General features: G+C 42.7%; 1 pseudogene; it reads left to right on the top strand.

The window, feature by feature from the left end:
- Positions 1-2,101: 2,101 nt before the first annotated feature.
- On the top strand, positions 2,102-10,305 carry LOC126704207 (uncharacterized; annotated as a pseudogene).

Below are 10,305 nucleotides of genomic sequence, written 5' to 3' on the forward strand. Positions count from 1 at the left end.
CCACAAAGTCTGTTTATGAAATAGGCTAGTGGAATGAGTAGATTCCATTGGTTAATATAAGACAAAACATGCAATGTTAATATTAAAATACGGAGGATGATGCCTTGTTCAGCAAGCTAAAAATTTTATTTTTATTTTACGATAAATGAGTGGAAATAATGGAATTTATATAATGGAATGTTGTTGAAATTGTAAATGCATGGAGTTGTTAAAAAGTAACTCAAGCTTGGATAAAAAAAGTGTATATTTAGCAAATAAAGTCCATGTTCTTGGAAGCTTTGGCATGTTGCGGGGCGGTTCTCTTTGCTGCAGAACTGGGTCTTCAGAATGTGCAATCCAAGGTAATGCTGAAGTGGTGATAAAACTACTCCAAAATCAGGTGCCTTGTTTAGCTAGAATAAAATATTGATAATATAATTTAATTTATATTAAACTATTTTCGAAGTAGAAAAATTTTATACTCCTTAAAATTTAGGTAAATTATATTAACATAATCTAAGGTTTGGGCTATAATGCCAACTAGGTCTAATATTTTTCAAAATTGACCAATTTAGTCCAAAACATTTTAAAACCGGTTTGTTATTTTCTTTTTCAACTGTCTTAAGGACTAAGCTGGCTTTAAAGACCAAATTTGTTAGTTTTGAAAAGATTTAGACCTAGTTGTCATTAACTCAAATCTCAAAATATATGTTAATGAAATTTAGAAGTAAACTATTGCTAACAAGTTTAATATGCACTAAACTATCTTAATAACTAATGAGTATTGTGGGGGATTTTCCCCCGCAAGCCGTTTGTCCTCTCTGGGGAGCCAGGCCCGCAAGGATTTGTTCTCGTCCCTGAGTGTGGTGTTTGGGATTTTCACCTCAGGCACTTTGGCCGATATTGGCTTGACACCCTAGTTCCACATCGGTTAGAGATGCGCCCCACTCATGGTTTATAAGCTTCTGGAGTGACCATGAGTGTACCACTACTACACATGTGTAGTAGTGGTAGAGGCGTGCCCCTGGAGGGTAACAAAGCCGTGCGGGTATCATGCGGTGCGGACATAGCAGGGCTAATCCCACCCTTGCCCCAAAGCGGACAATACTCTTGATGGGGCACATCCCCTCAAAAGCGCCTTTTTGTGGGGGATTTTCCCCCGCAAGCCGTTTGTCCTCTTTGGGGAGTCAGGCCCGCAAGGATTTGTTCTCGTCCCCGAGTGTGGTGTTTGAGATTTTCACCTCAGGCACTTTGGCCGATATTGGCTTGACACCCTAGTCCCACATCGATTAGAGATGCGCCCCACTCATGGTTTATAAGCTTGCAGGGGAAAATCCCCCACAAGTATAAATAAATAAAAAATGTTAAAAAAAATAATTTACACAATTTTTTTTTTTTTTTGGTTTGTTGTGGTAATCAAACTCCCATATATAAAATAATCACAATTGTTAGTGCCCGTTTGGATTGCACTGAATTTGGCGTTTATGTTTTCAGTTTTTTTTTTTTTTTTTTTTCCTTCTGTGCGTGAATAGTAAAATCATGTGATTTTACTGTGCAGGGACAAAAAACACTGTTTACGTACTGTTTATGCACTGTTTACGTACTGTTCACAGGTCTCACGACACTATTCACACATTTAAAAATTATTTTACTACAATGTTTTCAGTTTTCAGTTTTTAGTTTCAGCAAAAATAAGTTCAATCCAAATAGAGACTTAATCCCTCAAAAACCTGCCTCTCTATCTCCCTATCTTTCTTCTCTCTCGTCTTTTTATTTTATCTTTTTAATTTTTCCCAATCCAACTTACCCCTCCCCGTGGGTTGTGTTCGTGCTCCGTCTGTCACACACAGACACCACCACTGTTTCTCTCTCTCTCTCTCTCTCTCTCTCTCTCTCTCTCTCTCTCATTTCTAGGTTTCACCGTCGATCTATTTCCGTCACCGTCACAGTCACAGTCACAGTCATAGTCACTGCATAAAATTCCAACTCTACCCCTCACATTTCTCTCTCTATATACACATATACATACATACATATAGATATAGATTATATATATATATATATATACACACACACATACATACATATATGCATGTGAATCGAATTTCTGTGAACTCAATCCATGAGGCATAACAAGAAGCGTAATGCTACTCGCTCAAAGCAATTGTTGTCGTTGTCTTCATCGGCAGCGGTGGTGGTGACTGCGACAGCAGGGGGTTTGACATCCACCGCCGCTGATTCCGACTCTGTGGTGGATGTGGCCGAGCACGAACTGGAGCCAAATACGGTGATGATCGAGTCTTCTGCTGCGGCGTCATTGGTCGAATCGGACAGTTCGTCTTACTTAGCGATAAAGCTAGAGTGCGAGAAAGCCCTAACGGCGCTCCGGAGAGGGAACCACAACAAGGCGCTGAGGCTGATGAAGGAGTTATGCGCTCGGCATGAGGGCTTGGGCCACTCGGCGCTGATTCATCGGGTTTAAGGCACGGTTTGCGTGAAGGTGGCTTCGATAATCGACGACCAGAACGCGAAGCAGCTGCATTTGAAGAATACGGTGGAATCGGCGCGGAGGGCGGTGGAGCTGTCGCCGAATTCGATCGAGTTCTCGTATTTCTATGCGAATTTGCTCTACGAGGTGGCGAATGACGTGAAGGAGTACAAAAAGGTGAAGCAAGAATGCGAGAGGGCGCTGGGGATCGAGAATCCGATCGATCCCGAGAAGGAGAGCCTGCAAGACGAGAGCCAGCAGAAGATACCGACCGTCGATAAGAGAATTGAGCACGTCTAGTACGAGCTCCAGCAGTTGATTCAGAAGTCAAACATTTCGACTCTGTCGAATTGGATGAAGAATTTGGGGAATGGGGACGACAACAAGTTTTGGTTGATTCCGATAAGGAGGGCTACGGAGGACCCAATGGAGGTAAGATTGGTTTAATCTCGAAGGCCGAATGAGATCAAGAAGGCGGCTAAGACGCTCGAGGAGAGGAGGAAAGAGATTGAAGTGAGGGTGGCTGCTGCAAGGCTGCTGTAGCAGAAGACGGAATCGCCCCAATTGGAGAATGAGGGTGGAAGGGATGATAGGGGATTGGATTCTACGTCGGGGTTGGGTTTGGGGCAGAGGAGGAAGAATGGGAATGTGAGGAAAAATGGGTCGAGGGTTGAGAGGAGGGATTGGGTTAGGTCTTATTGGAATTTGATGAGTTTGGATAGGAAGAAAGAGCTGCTTAGGATTAGAGTTTTTGATATCAAGTTACATTTCGGGTTGTCCAAGGATGGTTTGGTGAATGAGGTGTTGGCAGAGGCATTGTCGTTTGCTGAGGCTAGTAAGGTGTGGAAGTTCTAGGTTTGTTGCCAGTGCAGTGAGAAGTTTGCTGATTCGGAGTCTCATAGGTAGCATGTTGTGCAGGAGCACGTGGGAAACCTCTTGCCCGAAATGAAGGAGGTTTTGCCTCAGAATGTCGATAATGAATGGAATGAGATGCTTCTTAATTGTCCTTGGAAGCTGTTGGATGTCCCGGCTGCAGTTGGGCTGCTTGGAAATGAAAGAAAGAACAAGGATTTTGAGTTTGCTGAGGATTTCTATTCAGGGAATCATATGGAGGACAGTGATGACTACTTTAAGGATGCTTGGGATTCTGAGTTTGTTGAGGATTTCTATTCAGGGAATCATATGGAGGATAGTGATGATTACTTTAAGGATGCTTGGGATTCTTTTCCTAAGAAAGGAAGTTTTGGGGATAGTTGCAATAATGTTGCTTTAAAGAGCAATAACTATGATAAAATTACCAATATTGAGTGTAGAGAATGTGATGAGGACCCTGGCTCTGTGACAAATTCCCTTGCTGGTAGTTGGCCAATATCTGATGACACTGAGCGTGGAAAGCTTCTCGAAAGAATTCATGCTGTATTTGAGGTTCTTATTCAACACAAATATCTTGCTACAACTCATCTTATAAGGTGATACAATTTATAATGGATGAGCTATGTTAACAATATAAAGTGTGAGAGAAAGACTGAATAGTTTGTATATTGATGTGTTAACAATAATGTACAATAGAGAGCCTTATATAGGCTAGGTATGTGTGTAGTACAAGTAAAAAGAGTAAACTACAAGTGCAGTATACTGGGCTAAGCCCAATGGGCTAAACTAGTCTAAGCTATACACTAACATCCCCCCTCAAACTCGAGGTGGCAAGGAGGAAGCCAACTGGAGTTTGGATATAAGATCTCGAAGACAACCAGGCGGGTGAGTCTTGGTAAAGATATCAGCAGGCTGGTCAGCAGAGGAGATGGAGAACAACTTGAGATTTCCTTTCTTGAGATACTGACGAGTGATGTGGCAGTTGATCTCAATATGCTTGGTGCGTTCGTGGAAGACATCATTATGAGCAATGTAGATAGCACTATGATTGTCACAATAAAGAGGAGTGGCAGTGGGCTGTGGAGCATCCATGTCAGCCACAAGCCAGCGAAGCCAAACATGCTTGTAAGTGGTGTCGGCAAGGGCACGATACTTAGCCTCAGTATTGGAACGGGAAATCACATCTTGCTTCTTGCTGCGCCACGAGACAAGAGAAGTACTTAACAGGAAACAGAAACCTATGATAGAGCATCGATCAGTCGGATCACCTGCCCAGTCAGTATCTGAATAAGCATGAAGCTTGAGAGAAGATCGAGAGGAGTAATGCAGACCATGATAAAGTGTGCCTTTGACATATCGGAGAATCCGAAGAACAATAGCATAGTGGACAGAACGAGGTGCATCCATGAACTTACTAACCATACCCACGACATGTGAAATATCTGGACGAGTAACAGTGAGATAGATCAAACTGCCAACCAACTGACAATAGCGAGTAGCATCGGATATAGGTTCACTGTCCAAGGGTGTGAGCTTTGCATTGTATTCTAAAGGAGTGGAAACAGTCTTGTTGTTGGTGATACTAGCTTTGGAGAGAAGATTAAAAGCATATTTAGTTTGGGAAAGATAGTATCCATCAGAGGATGAGGTAACCTCAAGCCTAAGAAAATAGCTGAGAGTGCCTAGATCTTTCATCTCAAAATGCTGACTAAGGAAGTCCTGAAGAGAGCAGATACCTGCAGAATCATCTCCAGTAATAATCATATCATCAACATAAAGAAGAATAAGAGTAATACCAGCAGAGGATCTTCGAACAAAGAGAGCAGTGTCATGAGGACTCGAAGTGAAACCCTACTGAGCAACAATTGAGCTAAACTTTTCAAACCAAGCTCGAGGAGCCTGCTTGAGGCCATAAAGAGCACGGCGAAGGCGGCAAACTTGACTGCCTAAGTGTGGATAGCCAGGGGGTGGTTGCATGTACACTTCTTCATGGAGGTCTCCATTGAGGAAAACATTCTTTACATCCATTTGATAAAGAGGCCAACGGCGAATAGCAGCCACAACAATGAGACATCTGACAGATGTAAGGCGAGCAACAAGAGCAAATGTTTCCTCATAGTCAATACCATACTCCTGAGTAAAACCCTTGGCAACTAGACGAGCCTTATATCGTTCAACAGATCCATCAGGCTAAGTCTTGATCTTGTAAACCCACCTACAACCTACTACAGACTGACTAGGAGGCAAATCAACCATATCCTAAGTGTGATTCTTATGAAGGGCATCTAGTTCTTCGTTCATAGCTTGCTGCCAAAGAGGGTCAGTATGGGCCTCATGATAGGTGTGAGGTTCATAGAGGGTGGCAAGAGCAAAAGAGTAGTGATAATCAGTGAGATAAGGGGGAGGAATGCTTACCCGAGTGGAACGACGAAGTTCAGGACCAACAGGAGACTCAGGAGAGAGTGGTGCCACAGGATCTAAGACAGGCGGGTCATATGCCGGAGATAGAACCGAAGATGAGTCGTTTGGAGAGGCAGCCGATGTTGAAGAATCCTCCATAAGTTCAGGATAGAGAAGGAGGAAAAGATCAGTAAAAATGGGAGACTCTGAGGAAGAAGATGTAGGAAACTACTGAAGACTCGTGAAAGGACGATGTTCCCAAAACTCAACATGACGGGAGACACGAAGGCGATGAGAAATGGGATCATAGCAGCGAAACCCCTTTTGAGACACACCATAACCAAGGAAACAACAGAGACGAGTATGAGGTTGGAGCTTTGTTCGTTCATAAGGAGGAAGAGAGACAAAGCAAGCACAACCAAAAACCCGAAGAGAGGAGTAGTCAGGAGTTTGACCATAGAGAAGCTCAAATGGTGATTTGTTGTGTGTAGTTGGTGAAGGAATACGATTAATGGTGTACACAGTAGTGAGTGCGGCCTCACCCCAAAAGTGCTCAGGAAGAGAGGCAGAAATGAGAAGGGTGCGGACAACATCAAGAATGTGACGATGTTTTCATTCTACACGACCATTTTGTTGAGAGGTGTAAGGACAAGACTGCTGAGGAAGAGTACCATAAATGTCTAAAAAGGATAGGAAAGATTTATCATTATATTCTTGAGCATTATTTGATCGAAAGACTTTAACGGTGCGATTGAACTGTGTTTCAATCATTTTATGAAATGTTTGGTAAATAGACACAAGTTCAGACCTATGGTGAAGCAGATAAATCCAAGTATATCAAAAAAAATTATCCACAAATATGACAAAATATTTAGATCCCCCCTCAGTGGGAACAGGTGTAGGACCCCAAATATCAAAATGTATAAGATCAAAAGGGGCAGAAGAAAATGAGTCACTTTTATTAAAGGGCAATTTTGTTTGTTTGCCAAAATAACAAGAAGTACAATCAAATTTTTGAAACTGAACTGAACCTAAATGACCTTGAGAAGCGAACAACTGAAGACGAGATAAGGATGAATGACCAAGACGAGCATGCCATAGATCAGATGAGGAGGTGGCAGTGGTAGCAGTTGCAGAAACAACTTGTAAAGGAATCTTCAAGTCATGAACCTCAGACATGCGACCAACCTTACGGCCTGTCCCAAGCACTTGACCCGTCCGGAGATCCTGCACATCCACACCATGATTAGTAAATAGAAGATCTACGCCTACTTAACAAAGTTGACCAACAGAAAGCAAATTGAGGGATAACTTTGGAAAATGAAAAGTGTCACTGAGGGATAAACAAGGAGAAGAGATTATTCCTTTATAACTAACAGGCATAGGAGTTCCATTAGCAGTGTAAATGGTGATTAGATGTTCTAAGGGTGCCTTATCAGAAAATTGGGATTCATTAGGAGTCATATGGTTACAACATGCAGTATCAAAAAACCAAGGTTGTTTACCTGAGGTGATAGAAAGGGCAGTGGAAGTATAGGATAAAACCTGTTGAACAACTGCCTCAATATCAGCCGTAGTAAGTGAGAAAGCCAAAGATGGACCTGTAGGAACCGATGGATCTAAAGGACATACAGCAGCTGCCTGAGGAAGAGAAGCTTTATTCTGATCTTGCACAAATTTCTGTAGTTTGCGATAAACAGAGATGTCATGGCCTTTGGCACGGCAAAACTTGCAGTAAGTACCTTTGGAAGACTGAGAGGTGGGACGCCCAGAGTTTATTCTTGGAGGAGCAGTGAATGCAACAATGGGAGGCTGTGGAGAGCGTGTAGCCAATACATGATCAGATGATAACATGTGATAAGTAGGCCGACGATTCTACTCAGAAATGAGCTCCTTTACTGCAGCATCAAGAGAAGGAGTAGGAGACCGGCTAAGCAGAGAAGTCCTAGTAGGCTCAAAATCCTCACATAAACCCATCATGAAGTGCATAAATTTACGACGATCCCGATATTTGACAAAGAGCTCAATGTCCTTAGAACACACCAGTGGAGGATCTACAGCAGAGAGTTGTTCCCACATAGTAGAAGTCTGAGAATAAAAATCAGAAATAGACTGACCTGTCTCTTGGCGCTTTTGATAAAACTTTGATTCAATGTGGAACTCCAAGCTTGAATCATTAGTGCAATTATAGCGATCGGCCAAAAATTTCCAAGCAGCCTCAGCAGTTTCAGGACGAGGAAGAAGATTATGAATGGAGGGAATAGAGGTATTGATAAACCAAGACAAGATCTTACTCTGAATACTCTCCCATTCCTCTAGGCGTTCTTCATAATCATCTGTTGTAACAGCAGTCTTGGAAGACTCTTCAGCAGCTGTGGCTTTGGACTTAGGGTTTGGTACTGGCTTAGGAATTGAACCAGTCACATATCTCCACAGTTTACGACCCTTGAGAAAGACAGTCATATTCTGAGACCATGCATGATAGCTAGTAAGACCATCCAACATAATGGTGATAGGACATATGATATCTCATTCACTTTGTTGAGCCATAATGAAGAAAATGACCAAAAAGTGAGATTTAGAGACCTCAAATGCAGAAACGAAGCCCAAAATCAGAATCTACACGAGAAACTGAACAAGACAGGTCTTGTTGAAATATTTTGAGTTGGTCAAAGTCAATGGTCTGGTCAAGTCAACGGTCAACGGATGACGTGTGCTGACATGGCAGTGTGACGTCACCCTAGGGCTGACGTGGCAGTACGTGAAACAGAGCAGGCGCGTGTGAGCGCGTGTGTCCTAGCGCGTGAGGGATACGGACGGCGCGTGGCGGCGCGTGCTCATGAGGCAGAAACTTCAGCCATCGCGTGGGGGCGCGTGTGAGGTGGTTTCTGGCCGTTCTTGGTTGGGTTTTGCTTGGGATTGTTTGTTTTGTCACTCAATGCCTTTGCTTTGATAGTTGGATGAGCAGAACAATGAGATCCGAGAATTGTTGGGACTGTGGGCGTGACGGCGGTGACTCGCTTCTGACAGTGACTACTAGATGAAGGCGAGGGCAGCGGAAGAACACCGGAGATGTCCACAGGAACCAGAAAGTCAGAGGAATGGCTCTGATACCATGTTAACAATATAAAGTGTGAGAGAAGACTGAATAGTCTGTATATTGATGTGTTAATAATAATGTACAATAGAGAGTCTTATATATGCTAGGTATGTGTGCAGTACAAGTAAAAGGAGTAAATTACAAGTACAGTATATTGAGCTAAGCCCAATGGGCTAAACTAGTCTAAGCTATACACTAACACGCTACATGGTCTGGCTTCTGGCTCGCTGCTTTTGAAACTTCGTGTGGAACAATCACCTATGTGTATCTGCTTTCTTGAGCTTCCCAGCTCAAGAAAATCCTTAAATTCTTGCAGGAACTATCAACTGCTTGTGGTTTAGGTAGATATTCCGAGAAAAGTAGTAGTCCAATGGATGATGCGAACAGTGGTCCCCAAGTTCATGAGATTAAGGAGAAGATTGTTCTTAATGAAGATGCATCATGTCTCCTTCTGGATGAAAGTTTACTGCCAATTGAATGTGCTCCTGGCACTGGTCATGGTGCTGCAATAGATAATGTGGCTGCTGCTGGCACTGCAAATGGGGCTCTAGCTGATGCCGATGCTGTGCTATCCTGGATATTTGCAGGTCCTACGAGTGGGGAACAGTTGGCTTCGTGGATGCGTACAAAAGAAGATAAAATACAAGGAGGAATGGAAATCCTGCAGATGCTTGAGAAGGAGTTCTGCCAACTACAGAGTCTTTATGAGAGAAAATGTGAGCATATAAGGTATGAGAAAGCGTTGCAGGCAGTGGAGAAGCTGTGTCTTGTAGAAGGTAAGAAGAGGGAGAATGTCACAGAATTTGTACATAGAAGCTACGAGTCTGTCCTGAGGAAGCAGAAAGAGCTGCTTGAGAGTGAGAATGATGCACCAACAGTAGGTTTAAATTAAATGCCATATCAAATGTTTTAAAAGAAGCAGAAGCTCTAAATGTTAATCAATTCGGGTATGAAGAAACTTATGGTGGTGTCAATTCCCAGTTATGTGACTTGGAATCTGGTGAAGATGATGATTGGAGAGCAAAGGACTATTTGCATCAAGTGGACACTTGTATAGAAGTTGCAATTCAGAGACAGAAAGAACAGTTATCCATAGAGGTTAGTTTCTTTGTTATAGATGCACTCTTTGATAAAGATATAGATTAACTCACTTGTTTTGTAATGCAGCTCAGCAAAATTGATGCACGAATCATGCGAAATGTTACCGGGAAGCAGCAGTTGGAACTCAAGCTTGAGCCTGTTTCTGCCCATGATTATCGGTCAATATTGTTGCCTCTTGTGAAGTCATACCTGAGGGTTTGTATTGAACTCATGGAAACTTGTGTCACGTTTCTCTTCATTTTTATGGACTAAATTTTTTATGTTCTTCTTCTACTTTCTCTTTCAGGCACACTTAGAGGATTTGGCTGAGAAAATGTGCTAAAGAAGATGGTAACTTTCGGGCTTTCGGGCTTGGCTTGAAGAA

The sequence above is a fragment of the Quercus robur genome, chromosome 10 (assembly GCF_932294415.1).
Source record: "Quercus robur chromosome 10, dhQueRobu3.1, whole genome shotgun sequence".
Taxonomy (NCBI): domain Eukaryota; kingdom Viridiplantae; phylum Streptophyta; class Magnoliopsida; order Fagales; family Fagaceae; genus Quercus; species Quercus robur.